The sequence below is a fragment of the Puma concolor genome, chromosome B1, assembly GCF_028749965.1.
Source record: "Puma concolor isolate L17-30 chromosome B1, mPumCon1.1.hap2, whole genome shotgun sequence".
Taxonomy (NCBI): Eukaryota; Metazoa; Chordata; class Mammalia; order Carnivora; family Felidae; genus Puma; species Puma concolor.
The window spans coordinates 160,943,524-160,956,693 of NC_141670.1; positions in this window are offsets into that span (position 1 = coordinate 160,943,524).

A 13,170-nucleotide genomic window follows, 5' to 3' on the forward strand; every position below is an offset into this window, starting at 1 on the left:
GCAGAATGGCAACAGAAATAAATGGACAGATAAATAATGGAATTTACCTGACTGGATGGAAGGATATGATATTATAGGAGGAGTCAAAACCAGCTCAGTGGTTTGAAGAAGTAATACCATTTACCAAGCTATGGAAAGAGAAGCAGGCTTGGAGCTGAGGGTGCTGTCGGGGATGACAGAGAATTAGAGGTACATGATACAGAAGTAGAAATGTCCAGTAGGCAGCAGGGTGTTTCATTAACTAGGACCTTTTTGTTGTTGTTTTTAAAAGTAACAGATTCAACCAAGCTAGCTTTAACAAAGAGCAGACCTTATTATAAACGTACTGGGATACGGAGGTAACTGTATCTCAGGTAACCAGAGGATTCAGAGACCTAATGTCCTCAGGACATTGTTGTCATTTCTCAGCTTTCCCCTTCCTGTCTCCCATTTATAAAAATATTTCTGAGCAAGTATCATTACTAGTGTATAACTGACATACAATAAACTTCACCATCTCTGATTTACAGACTGGCCTTCCCTGCCTATATATGGTCTACGTAAGAGCACAAACAGTGGCCTGCAATTCCTAGGCTTTGTACCCTGCAAGTAGAGGTTATGTTTAAAATATTTAACAATCATAATTGAAGGGACCTTACATGACACTGATGCATATGAGCTGTACAAGATCTCAAAGAGAGGTTGTCCTCACCCCAGGTCTCAAACCAAGATATCTCAGGACACAAATTTATTGGCCAAGCTTGAATCAAGCACCCATCCCTGGGAAAAATGTATTACAGGGAAGGGTTCCACAATAACACAACTTCAACATATAGAAAGGGAGGAGCATTCCTTAAAAAATGGGCGCACAACATAACCCCCCCCCCTTAGATGTTTATTACAGACATCTAAGTCTGATATCAGGAGGGGGATCAGTTTTGGGATCCATCAGCATATGGATGGTAATGATGTCATAAGAGGACATAGAGATCATTTAAGGAAAACACACACGGAGGGAATAGAAGGCCAAACTTCTTTAAGGCCAAACCTTTCAGGTGTAACATTAATCACAATGGGCAAAGTAAAAGTTGCCTTGATGGAGACTGAAAAAGCCAAAGAGATAGGAGGCCTACCAAAAGAATACATGGAGGATACATGGTTATGAAGCCAGGGGAAGAAAATGGTTCAAGATGAGGCTTTGTGCAAAATGCTGCAGACAAGTCAAACATCATCTGCAATGAGCAAGAAGAGATCTTTGGGAGCTAAAACGAGCAATTTCAATAGAATTTCAGGGTCATGAGCAAGACTGTTAAGTGTGGAGGCGTGAGTGGAAGGTGAGAAAATAGTGCCAGCATGTTACTGTCATACCTCAGAGGAAACTGGAAGCCCCTTTAATGCACATGTTATTTTTGTATATGTAGAAATATGACTAGAGAAATTTGCCACAGCTCTGTGATTGTTTTTATTTACAGTTTTTGACACTTTGAATCATGAATTCTGGGTCTGTACCATGTTTTATGCAAATAAGAACTTCCCAGGCTTATGTTCATCATGAATATAGATTTTTTTTTTGCCAAGGCAATATGAACTATGGAAGAAGCACTGTGTGTAAGAAAATCATCAAATGTCATTAAAAGAATCATACTTCATATTACTATAATGTGTTGTAATTCTCAATGCATTTTTCTTTTTTTTTTTTTTAATTTTTTTTTTCAACGTTTATTTTATTTATTTTTTTTTTTTTTTTGGGACAGAGAGAGACAGAGCATGAACGGGGGAGGGGCAGAGAGAGAGGGAGACACAGAATCGGAAACAGGCTCCAGGCTCTGAGCCATCAGCCCAGAGCCTGACGCGGGGCTCGAACTCCCGGACCGCGAGATCGTGACCTGGCTGAAGTCGGACGCTTAACCGACTGCGCCACCCAGGCGCCCCGCATTTTTCTTTTATATCTAAATTCACAAACTGTTTCTAAGTGAACAAGAACTGTTTCCTTCTAAGAAACCTAAATTGCCCTAAATATCATGAGGTGTTCCTCTGATATCAATCCACTGACAAGGTAGGACCCCTCAACACACAACAGCTATTGAGGGCTGAATAGAGTTTAATAGAAACAGTTTGTTCAGAGAAGGCTCGCATTTTCTCAAGAAACCATATTTTGTTTCTATATTGATTTGTGCTTTTTAAAATTTAGAATTTGACTCCTCAAAATTGTGTATGGCCTGATAATTTCAAATTTCATAACCCCTTTCACTTCCTCATGACTGCAGGATTAAATTTCTTAGATAATTTTCGGCTACAGTGATACACATATGGGATAAGTAGAAACCAAGGTGAAAACATGAAAATGTTCCCCACTACACCAGGCCAAGTCCAGTTTAACCCAAACCCAGAATATCCAAATCCCCTAATGGATCCTCAAAACATTCTAAGGCTGATAGACTGGAAGTGATGAATAATTGGGAAAAAATGCTCTCTCCAAAGTCACACAAAAATCCTATCAACCCAGTACAACTCATTTACCCTTTTAGTGCAGGCCTAATAAGCAAATGCTCAAAGGCTCAATTTTCTACTGCTTCAAAGGTGATGGCATCTACAGTAATCGAAATTTCTTCTTAGATCGAGTTATTTCAGTAGTAGCTAATTTTCCTGGATCACCAAGTTAACCCCAATGAATAGGGTAGATAATTTCATTTGACACTAAAAATATCATTCTTATATACAGTCTCATATTAATTAATAACTAATTTCAATTCAGATTATTAATTATCCTGAGATCAATTTTGTCTAAGATACTAAGTCTTACAGAATATTCCATCTTCAACCTAGTCAAGTCGCTTGAAGTGGATAGGATTAACAATGCATCACCAAGGTAACAGAGGTATTTCCAGTTGTCAGGTAAGGAGTTTTAGGGATATATTCAACAGGTAACATTAGGCCTTAGGTGTAAGTCAAATTATCATGCCTTGTGCAGAGTCTAATATCATCCCCTTTGAGAAGCAACAACAATGAAAAACTCAGCTGAACACAAGGCTACTGAACATTTGTGGATTAGAAGTTAATGTAACATTGAATCAAGGTCACATGATGCAGTAAAGCAGACAGAACCATTTTTGGTTTTTTCTGAATGGTGTATGTGCTTCCACTCCCCGCAGATGTCCAATATTCCTCTGTTCTCCAGACTGTCCCAGAGGCATAAACAATTCAGAGAAATTAGTTCATTCATGTCTAAGATAATGACCACTGTAGATTTATTATCTTAGCAGTGGTGATAATTGCATCTCAATTTATTTTAAGGCTAGCATCCCTGAGAACTTGTACAATTTGTGGCTGAGAATTTCCATCTCTGCAGTCCTTTAACATTCTAATAATGTGAGTACTTAACACCTGACACATGCCTGCAGGGTTCTGGACAATGCAGAAAAAGTATAGTCAGTCCTGCAGGAAAGAAATAGTGACATGAGTGCAAGGTTAGTTGAGTTTTTCCTTGTGAACCCAAAGAGTTTTAAACACAGGCAGATGTCCTGAGTCCCTGCCTGAAAAACTGGGCTATGGTATGGCCTTGTGGTTGGGAGTAAGTGGGGGAAAAGGAGAGAAAAAGAAAAAGGAAAAAGAGGTTCTCCCCAAAAGTGACCTGGAGACGCTGTACAAATACACAAAACAGGAGTGGGCACTGAGTTAACTATCAGGATGGTTCACAGAAGACCTGCATTTGCATCAGCTGAACGATGTAGGCAAAGACACAGAGATAGGATAACTTCAGAGAAGAGCAAGTAGTCTAAATTTTTTTTAATGTTTATTCATTTTTTGAGAGAGAGAGAGCAAGTGGGGAAGGGGCAGAGAGAGGGGACACACCATCTGAAGCAGGCTCCAGGCTCTGAGCTGTCAGCCCAGAGCCCGACATGGGGCTTGAACCCACAAATCATGAGATCATGACCTGAGCCGAACACTTAAACAACTGAGCCACCCAGGCACCCCAGAGAAGAGTGAGCAGTCTGAATGGGTTGCTGTGGAAGAGACATTGTCTTCTTTTTCCCTAGTGGATAAGCAAAATTACCACCAGATTTCAAGTATCCTTAAATTACTTTGACTCATAAGCAGTGGGGAGCCAATGAGTACTTTTGACCAGAAGAGCAATAGAATCATAGCTCAGTTACACCAAGGAAGGCATGGATGGTAAAAGACTGTGGAAGAAGCAGATTTGAGATTTCAAAGTGAAAAGAAGTTCACTTTAGGATATGCTAAATTAAGGTTTATGGTTTTTAAGGAATTTTTCACACCCTTAAAAATATGCCTTTATGAAAAAAGTTCTTATCAAGAGCTTATAAAGCTTTCAGCAATTTGCTTCCACCTGAGCAAAATGTAAATCCTGGCTCTGGTCTATTTCTTCAGTCTGCTCAGGCAAAAATGAACGTAACTGAAAAGAAAAACATAAATAAAAATAAATTGGCTACTTGGCTGAATTGACCAATCAATTAATTCAAAACAGTCAACCAAGCAGTACCATTCAATCTAGAGACATATCTCTTCAGGTCTATAAAAGAAGAAGGGTCAAGACCTCTTCTCCCAAGGTTACTATTCTAAAGGATGAAATAATGCTTTTATCAAACAATTAGATCTCTCAGCAAAATCAATTACTGATTGTATCCCAGATTCCTGGGAGAACCACATCATAAAAAGTGGCCCTTTGTAAGTTGTCAAGGACACAAACACAGTGGTCTAAAATCTTTTTTGATAACCACAGTGGTCATTAATGCATGCTTTACAAAATGAAATGCTTTCATCTTTTTATTTTCTAGGGAAATCAAAATTTATAGCAAAGAGATGGTCTTTTTTTTTAGGATAAATGTATTAATTTAAAGATTCAGGAAGAGATTTTGATATTATTTCTTAAAGGGATTGGCAGCATGAGTGATTCTTCCATCATATGTTTCCTGATTCCTATAAGCAACACAGTTTTAAAATATAACACTTCCAAATGCAAAATCCTTAATGCCAGGTTGAGGAGGCATGGTTTTTTCTGATTTTAAAAAGACTATGGGCACTTGAACTGGGGACATGAAACTCTCACTTCCTTAATAGTAAGAAAATACTTCTTTCCCATAAATATAAAAGCAGGCTCAGACCTTGTGATTGTTCTTCTTTATGTCAATTTTAATTTTTTAGGTGAAACAGATTATCCTCTCTTTTCTTTTTCCCAGGTAACTGAAAGTGTGAGGTAGGTTTTAATGGAATAAGCCATTCCCAGTAGGAAGAAAACCTTGTTCTGCTGAAGCTTGTTATGGATTTGGTGTCAAATGCTGCCATTCTAGAGTAAAAGTGCTCCTTTAATTAATGGTTTCCATCTCAGAACCAGAAAATACTGGTAATTTTTTTTAGGTCGCAATTGGTCTCTAAAGATTGATGCTTTAGAAAGGAGGGTGAGAGAATTAGGTTTAACAATGTAACCAGTCTCGGATCAGAGTGTTGTTTTAGCCAGCAGAAAACTTATTTAAAAAGGAATGCCAAGGTCTTTAAGGAATTCTTAGACTTCATTGTTTGCCAAGCTCCTAAGCCCCAATATTCCCTATTATGTTATACTCAGCCACATCACACATATTTTATTTAGTGCCTGTTACTAAAGGCATTTTAGCTTTCTGCTTCTGATACTGTTCTCTATGTTCAAATTTGGAACCAATTTAATCCACATGATCTGATCTCCAAAAATGTATTTCATAAGTCTGATTATCCGAGTGCTGAAAGAGAAGAATGAGCTGTCCTTTAAGTTATTTTATTAGGAGCATTTTATTTTATGTGTGTGTGTATCAATTGAAAACACATTTTTCAACACATTTTCTTTGCTGCTTCTCCATTGCCAGTAGATGCTTTGTCAACACTACAGACAAAGTTGTAGACATAGTCATTATTGTGTTTGCTTGGGTTTTGGTAAAGTTAACACACATATATTTGGCTTATTTAAGTAAGTTTAGATTACTAGGATATCCAGTTTATGAATCTGTGGGACATGAACAGAGTTATACAAAACCCTTAAGAATTAATCCCAAAAACTCTCAGAAAATGGGTTAGCAGAATTAGTCCTGTACCATCTGAGTCAGGAGATAAGAGTCCCTTGGAACAGGGCCACTTATATAGGTTCGATGTTGAATACTCCTTGGCTGTTTTGTTTACAGTAGCTATGTAATAAATAAGCATTAAAAAGAAAATTGAAGGAATCAATGAATGAGCAAGGCATCCTTCTCCTCTGTCACTAATCAGCTACATTACAATTCACTGAACCTCTTCAGTGGTGCTAACTAGACTCCTTTAGTATATATCCCATGGTCAGATTTTCCTTGGTGAAGCAGTATTTTTGGTTTTAACACCTTTATAAGAGACATGCATTCTCCAGTTGTCTATTGACTTCATTACTCCCTGGTATTGCAAAACTCAATGGTTTTCTCCAATTAGTTTGCCTGCCTAGTTCTAGAATTCATTTGGGTTAACAATCCCTTATTATTTGCTAAGTTTCCCTAACACTCTTATTTTTGAAAACTAAGAGGCGCCTAGGTGATTCAGTCAGTTAAATGCCAGACTCTGGATTTTGGCTCTGGTCAGGATCTCGTGGTTGGTGAGTTCCAGCCCCACATTGGGCTCTGTACTGATGGCACAGAGCCTGCTTAGGATTCTCTCTCTCCTTCTCTCTCTCTACCCCTTCCATGCTTACATACTCTCTCTCAAAATAAATAAACTTTTTTTAAAAAGTAAAATGAAATTGAACTACATTCTTACTGAGAAAGGAAGAATATTTGATATTTCTTGACTGTGCATCAAAAAAATAAAATTCCAATACTAGTAATTGAATTACTTTATGAATTGAACAGTATGAGCACCAGATATAAAGTATCTTCTTTTCTTTAACAAAACAGCACATCCAGAATTGCCTTGTTACTTGATGGAGTTTTGTTTTGTTTTGTTTTGTTTTGTTTTCCTAATACTTTTTATCCTAGCAGGTTTATTAGTTTTAGCTTATAGAACCATTCAGCATATATTGCCACTAAATACAAGACTTCTCACCAGATAATTGACTCAGTAATTCATAGGAAAGACAAAAACCAGGGCTCTAAGAATCCTAAATTAGAGATTCTTCCAAGAGTCGTACTAGTTCTAAAGCTCTGGCATAGTTTGCTAGGAACAAAGTAGATCTGTAAGATTGGGGGTAGGGTACTACCACCTTTCACGATGGAGTTTTAACTGTTACCATGAAACTGTACTTTGCTTCATTAACAATTTTTGTGTATAAACTATAGATTGCAAAATTTCAAAGACATAGTTTAAGATAGTTTATGTGCAGTATACTGTGAGAATATGTCCATGAATAACTTCTAAATATTTCATCATTTTAGAGGCACACAACAAAATTCTTCCAGGTGAAATGAACTGTTGGGAAATTATAATTTAATGTGAATTTCCATGAATAAAAAAAAATGTTAGTTGCATTCCCATAACAAAAAAAAAGAGATTTTTAATTATCAAATAATTACCAATATTTCCATATCTGACACCAAAGAATTATGAGAAGTATTTCATACTGTATATTAAACAAGAAAAAACTCCTGTCATGTTTAACTATGTACATATTCATGTGTAAGCACTACTAATATTGCACACCTTGCTTACCTTATTTCTTAACTATTTAGATTTAAACAGAGCACATAAAAACTCTTCCACAAAAAAGCATATATTTCACTATTTATGCACATCAATAAAAATTTTCAGGGATAAAGATGCATCATGCCGAAATCTTCTTACCAATCCCATTAACTGATTTCATACATTTGACCCTGATAAATTATATGAAAAAAAAGTTATATGAAAAAATTTAATATCTTAAAACTGATCACACACACATTTAAATACTCGCAGTTACAAAGAAGACTCATCCATTCTATCAATAAGAGTCTCCCTAGTTGATACAATATTATTTACCAAAAAATATATTAACACTGAAACAACTAAATTTCAAAAACATTGACCAAATTTCAGCTAAAACACTTAGCACAAAAAGGCATAATTACTTATGTTCTTTGTTACAACATATAGAACAATACAGGAATACACAAAGCAGTTGTGCTGGAGACGTACCCATTGTTTCTATAATTGAAGTTCCAGGCAGAGTGCTGTCAGGAACATATTTATGACATGAGCCTACTGGTCCACAGACTTAGAGTACAATGAACCAAATTGCACACCCTGTTGTTCTCTTTTGGCATTAACTTAGCTCTTACTTCTTGGTTTGATAAAGGGGTTGATGGTCTCCTGGCTGAGCATGGTAGATGCCTGAATGCTGTAAGACAACTGGAACCCATTTATCACTGGGCAGAAGCATCTCCTGCTAATGAAAATGGCAGATGTCCAGGCCTACCCTTCCAGTAATATAAGTAGCTAATTTTTGTCAGCTACAAGGTGTTGAGCATGATAGTATTGTTTAGACTTGTTTGTTTTAATAGTGGCTCCTTCTCTATTGTGCTAATATACTGCAACAAGTCTTCCAGAAAAAGATAATTGTGGAAAGTTCCTGGTAAAAAAATAAAGAGGAGTATGTCACTTAAAATAGTGCAATGAGAAAAACGTATAAAGGGAATCCAAATAGAGAAGTCTAATAAATTTCCAAAAGAAATAGGAAGGGTATATAAATATCTTCAGTACATTAGAGTGAAGAAAATTGGTGGGCTCTGTAGGCTCATTGATCAGGGTTTGAAACCCCTTCCATTTTTTCTAATTGTATGAACTTTGGCTAGTTATTGAAACTCTCAGTCTCTGCAATTTCTGTTTGCTTGTTTTGAATTGGTTTGGTTTTGGTCTTGGTTTCCTAACATAAACTGTAAAAACAAGGCAGATTGCTGTGAGAACGAAACTAGGTAACATACAGCACAGTTCCTGACACATAGTTGGCATAGCTGGTACTCAATAAGCAAGACAGCCCTCCCTGCCACCACTTCAAATAAATTATCTACTGTCTGCCTCAACTTAGTATATTATCTGAAGCTTCCCAGGTTTCCTAGGGAGAGGGAGGAAACACTAATCCTGCTCTCCATTGAAAAATGGCATGCAAATAGCAGTAGGAAATTCTCTGGCCCACACAAACCACCTGGCTTTAGCTTAGGTTGTGTCCACTGCTGAGAGTTAGTTACGTCTGGCCAAGTCTAGTGGACCAGAAGAGGGGACCAATCAAGATATATTTGTATGGGAGCTAAAAGCCTTAGTGATGAGGCTATGATGAGTCTGGGGATGAAAAGGCATTGTGATCTGGTAAAGGAACTTTGTCAAGTCAACCTGCATGGAGGCTGAAAAAACTCATGAATGGTCAGTCATTTCTTCCAAAGGGACAAACAGCAAAGCACAATGAACTGATTTGGTAACATAGTCAGGGACGGGAATGTTGATTCACTGTAGCTATCAATGACACCTATCTGTGTTCTGGACCCAGGGACATGTTTGGGTTCTAGACTAGAGACAGAAAAATATATAAGTAAAAATTGCAAGGATTTTTCACACTGCAAAATGCTGATAAAAAGGAGCAACATGCTGAAAACTCTGAAACAGTCTAACAAAGAGATGAGAGACATTCCCTCCCAAGTCACCAAGGATCCTTCACAATTTGGGCACTTCAGGGTTGTAGTACATTTGTGACAGTGCCTGACCAAGTAGTGGCAGCACCCTCTGAGACCCTGGGTCTGGCAGAAAAGCAGAAGAGCTGGACAAGAGGGCAGTGATGTCAGGCTGAAGACTTTCCCTTTGCCTGGAGCTTCTGTAATAAAAGCTAGAGCAAGAAATGATAAATTCTGTCCAATCATTGTTATTATTACGGTCCCATCTCCAGCCCCAGGTTGGTGAAGTCTGGAGAAACCTGGGTTATACTTTCCAACGTGCTTCAAGCTTAGTATCATATCCCTTGTCAGTTCTCCCTTTCTTTATTCACTCTAGTTCTTCCCCCCAAAAAAGGGAGCAAAAGAGAAATGAAATAACTGCAGGTTTCCATTTTTTATTGTTTTGTGTTTTTGTTTATATGACTAAATAAATTTCGAAACTTCATCTAAAATTACCCCAACACTGGTGCCTGGGTGGCTCAGTCGGTTGAGCCTCTGACTTCCACTCAGGTCATGATCTCGCGGTTCGTGAGTTAAAGCCCCCCACTGTCAGCACAGAGCCTGAAGCCTACTTTGGATTCTGTGTCTCCCTCTCTCTCTCTGCCCCTCCCCCATTCATGCTCTGTCTCTGTCTCTCTGTCAAAAATAAATAAACATTTTTTAAAAATGTTTAAATTACCCCAACACTGTTGTGGTGATTGTGTAGCATCACAGAATTGTGTTTTCTTTCAAAGTCAGGTATTCAGTCTATTTTCCTCAGCAAAGGACCTAAATTACCAAGAAAATAGAGTGGCTTGCAAAGTATTTGACTAGCAAGAAGAGCATAACCCACGCTTTTTCGATTATCATCCAGCAAACTGTCAGCTAAACAATACAGCTCTTTAAAATGAGTGTTTTTTAAGCAGGAGCTTAAAACTCAGCAATTATTTCTTGCTGGTGGGGTTTTGTTTATTAACTTTGAGGGTGCAACCTCTGGTAATTTATTACCTTTTATATTACATTTATTTTTATAGTATCACTCGTTTGCTCTAACAAATCTTGCACGTGAAGGATATAAGAACACAAGTACTTCAGGCAGCCTTTGGATTTCTCTAGCCTTATGTTTTATTCAGCCAATCAACTTGGCTGCCATTCTGTATTCCTAAAATACAAAGATGTACAGTGATCCTGCAGGCAGCTAGGAAAGGCACACATGCCCTCTAAGCCCCAGGGTGTATCAAGGAGGAATTGACTCAAACCAAGAAACCTCACATCCTTTAAGCCCTTTAAAGTCATGGGGTGACATTTCTCATAGTGTCAGAGCCCTTAGAAGATGCTGAATTAGCAGCACAACTTAATGAGGATTAGGCTAATTTGACAGAAGATGTAGGACACCTTCTCCATACCTCCTCACTTTAATGTTAATCTGATATCCAGGAGCTAATGGTAAAGGAGTGAGTGACCTTTACCAGCAACTTTCAGTCACAAGGTTGACAGAGCAGAATTGCTCCTCTTCAAACGTTGGAGTAACCACAATGCATGATGTTGATAGGGGGCAGATTGCCCAAGATATATATTTTCATTCACCTCCTTGGAGACTGGACCTGACAAAACTGTAATAGCTTATTGAGTTCCAATGACAATGACATGCTGGATATTTTCAAGCACTTTTATTTTTCTTACTTCCTTCACTATCTAGAAAAGAAAGCCCATTATCCCACAAAATAATAATCCCACAACATTGCAAAGTAATTTTTTCATAGCACGTAATTTTATAATGCAGTTGTGTCCTTCCCTCTACATTGTAAATACATATAAAATTTATGGTTGCTTTTCCACAAGTTTAACTAGAATCTATCTGGAGTTCATTCTAAATAACAAGCATCATGAATCTAGATCAGAGGCCAGCAAACTTTTTCTGAAAAGGACCAGAGAGTAGATAGTTTTAGCTGTGCAGCCCATAATGTCTGTGTCCAAATACTCAACCCTGCTCTTGGAACATGAAAGCAGGACATTATATAAACAAATAGGTGTGACTTTTTTCTAACAACACTTCATTCATGGACACTAAAATTGGATCTTATATAATATCCATGTGTCATGTAATATTCTTTTGATTTTTTTCTTTTGAAATTATGAAAACCATTCTTAGCTCCATATAAAAACAGAGGGTTGGCCAGATCTGGTCCAAGAGTATAGCCTAGATATTCAGTTTTAAAAAAATATTCTGAACCTTCATCTTCTTTCAAATTCTCTAAGATTTTGATAACAGTTAATGATACTTAGGGCCTAGAAGAACACTAGGTATATGTCAACTTTAATGTGCATATAAATCACCCAGGATATCTCCTTAAAATCCAGATTCTGACTCCGTGGGGCTAGAGAGGGACCCAGATTGTGCATTCCTAAAAAGTTCTCCAATGATTCCCAGGATTTTGGTCCTTGGTTGACACTTTGAATGCCAGAGCTTAGAGTATATACAATTAAAATTCAAGTGAACACTCTAAGGTAAGGCAATTCATCAAAAAATACAGACTGAAGATCTACTATATGTCTAGTTCTATGCTAGATGCCAAAAGAGATTCAGAAAAATATGTAGAATATAATATTTTCCTACGGAGAGCTTACAATTAAGATAAATACACATGAAACAATAATAAATGAAAAGGACTAAATTGAGGAGACTTTAAATGACAAGGGAGTTCAGAGAAACAGAATGATGAATAAAATCCAGGAAAGTACAAGAGAACAGTAAGGCTTGACCTGGACCACAAAGAATGAACAGTAAAAAAGAGAAAGGGAAGGCTTAAGACAACATTAGCAAAGGTACAGAGCAGAAATGCAGCGGTGGCTCTCCAGTGTCTGGCAAGGAAATAGCTGCAGGAAGCCATCTAGTTGGGAGGGGTGGTATTTGAAGTTATTACTTAGATCATATGTTTATTTTGGGTGGCCTGGGGAACTGTTAGTGGAAATGGAGAGGAGGCTTGCCAAACCCTCCAATAAGACATCTCTTGGTACCACTCTATAGGCACCTCACAGCAAACCTCCTAAGGGTTTGGCTTCTGTCAGAGTGTTCCTTTAGGAACATGATTAGTTATCCTATAATATTATGGTTGAGTTACAGCAGAGGCCAATAGCTTCAGCAGTTTGCTCTGGGAAATGACATACTTCAAGTTTTCAGGGCTAAGTATATTTATCAGGGCTGCCTTTCCTAATAAGAGGGATTTAAGTATTACTCTCTGTCACTTAAGCAAATTTTTCCCTGAAATACCACTTCTAGAAACTGCTTATTTTAGATTAAGGCCATGCTTCTCAAGTTTGGAATACATAGCAGTATACAAAAAGTATGGAAACTCGTAGGGGGAAAGAAATGGTACATCTTCCTGGTATGTCAATTTCATTGATTTAGTAACAGTTACAGAAATTTAACTGTAATCCAAAATGTTATTTTTATAGTAAACAGACATAGATATATTATGAACTAGAATGCTAAGTCCATATGATTTCTTTTTAAATGATAAATCGGATTATTTTAAAGAAATGTGGGGCTTGATCCTAAAGCTTTGGTCTCCACTTTGAGACTCTGCGA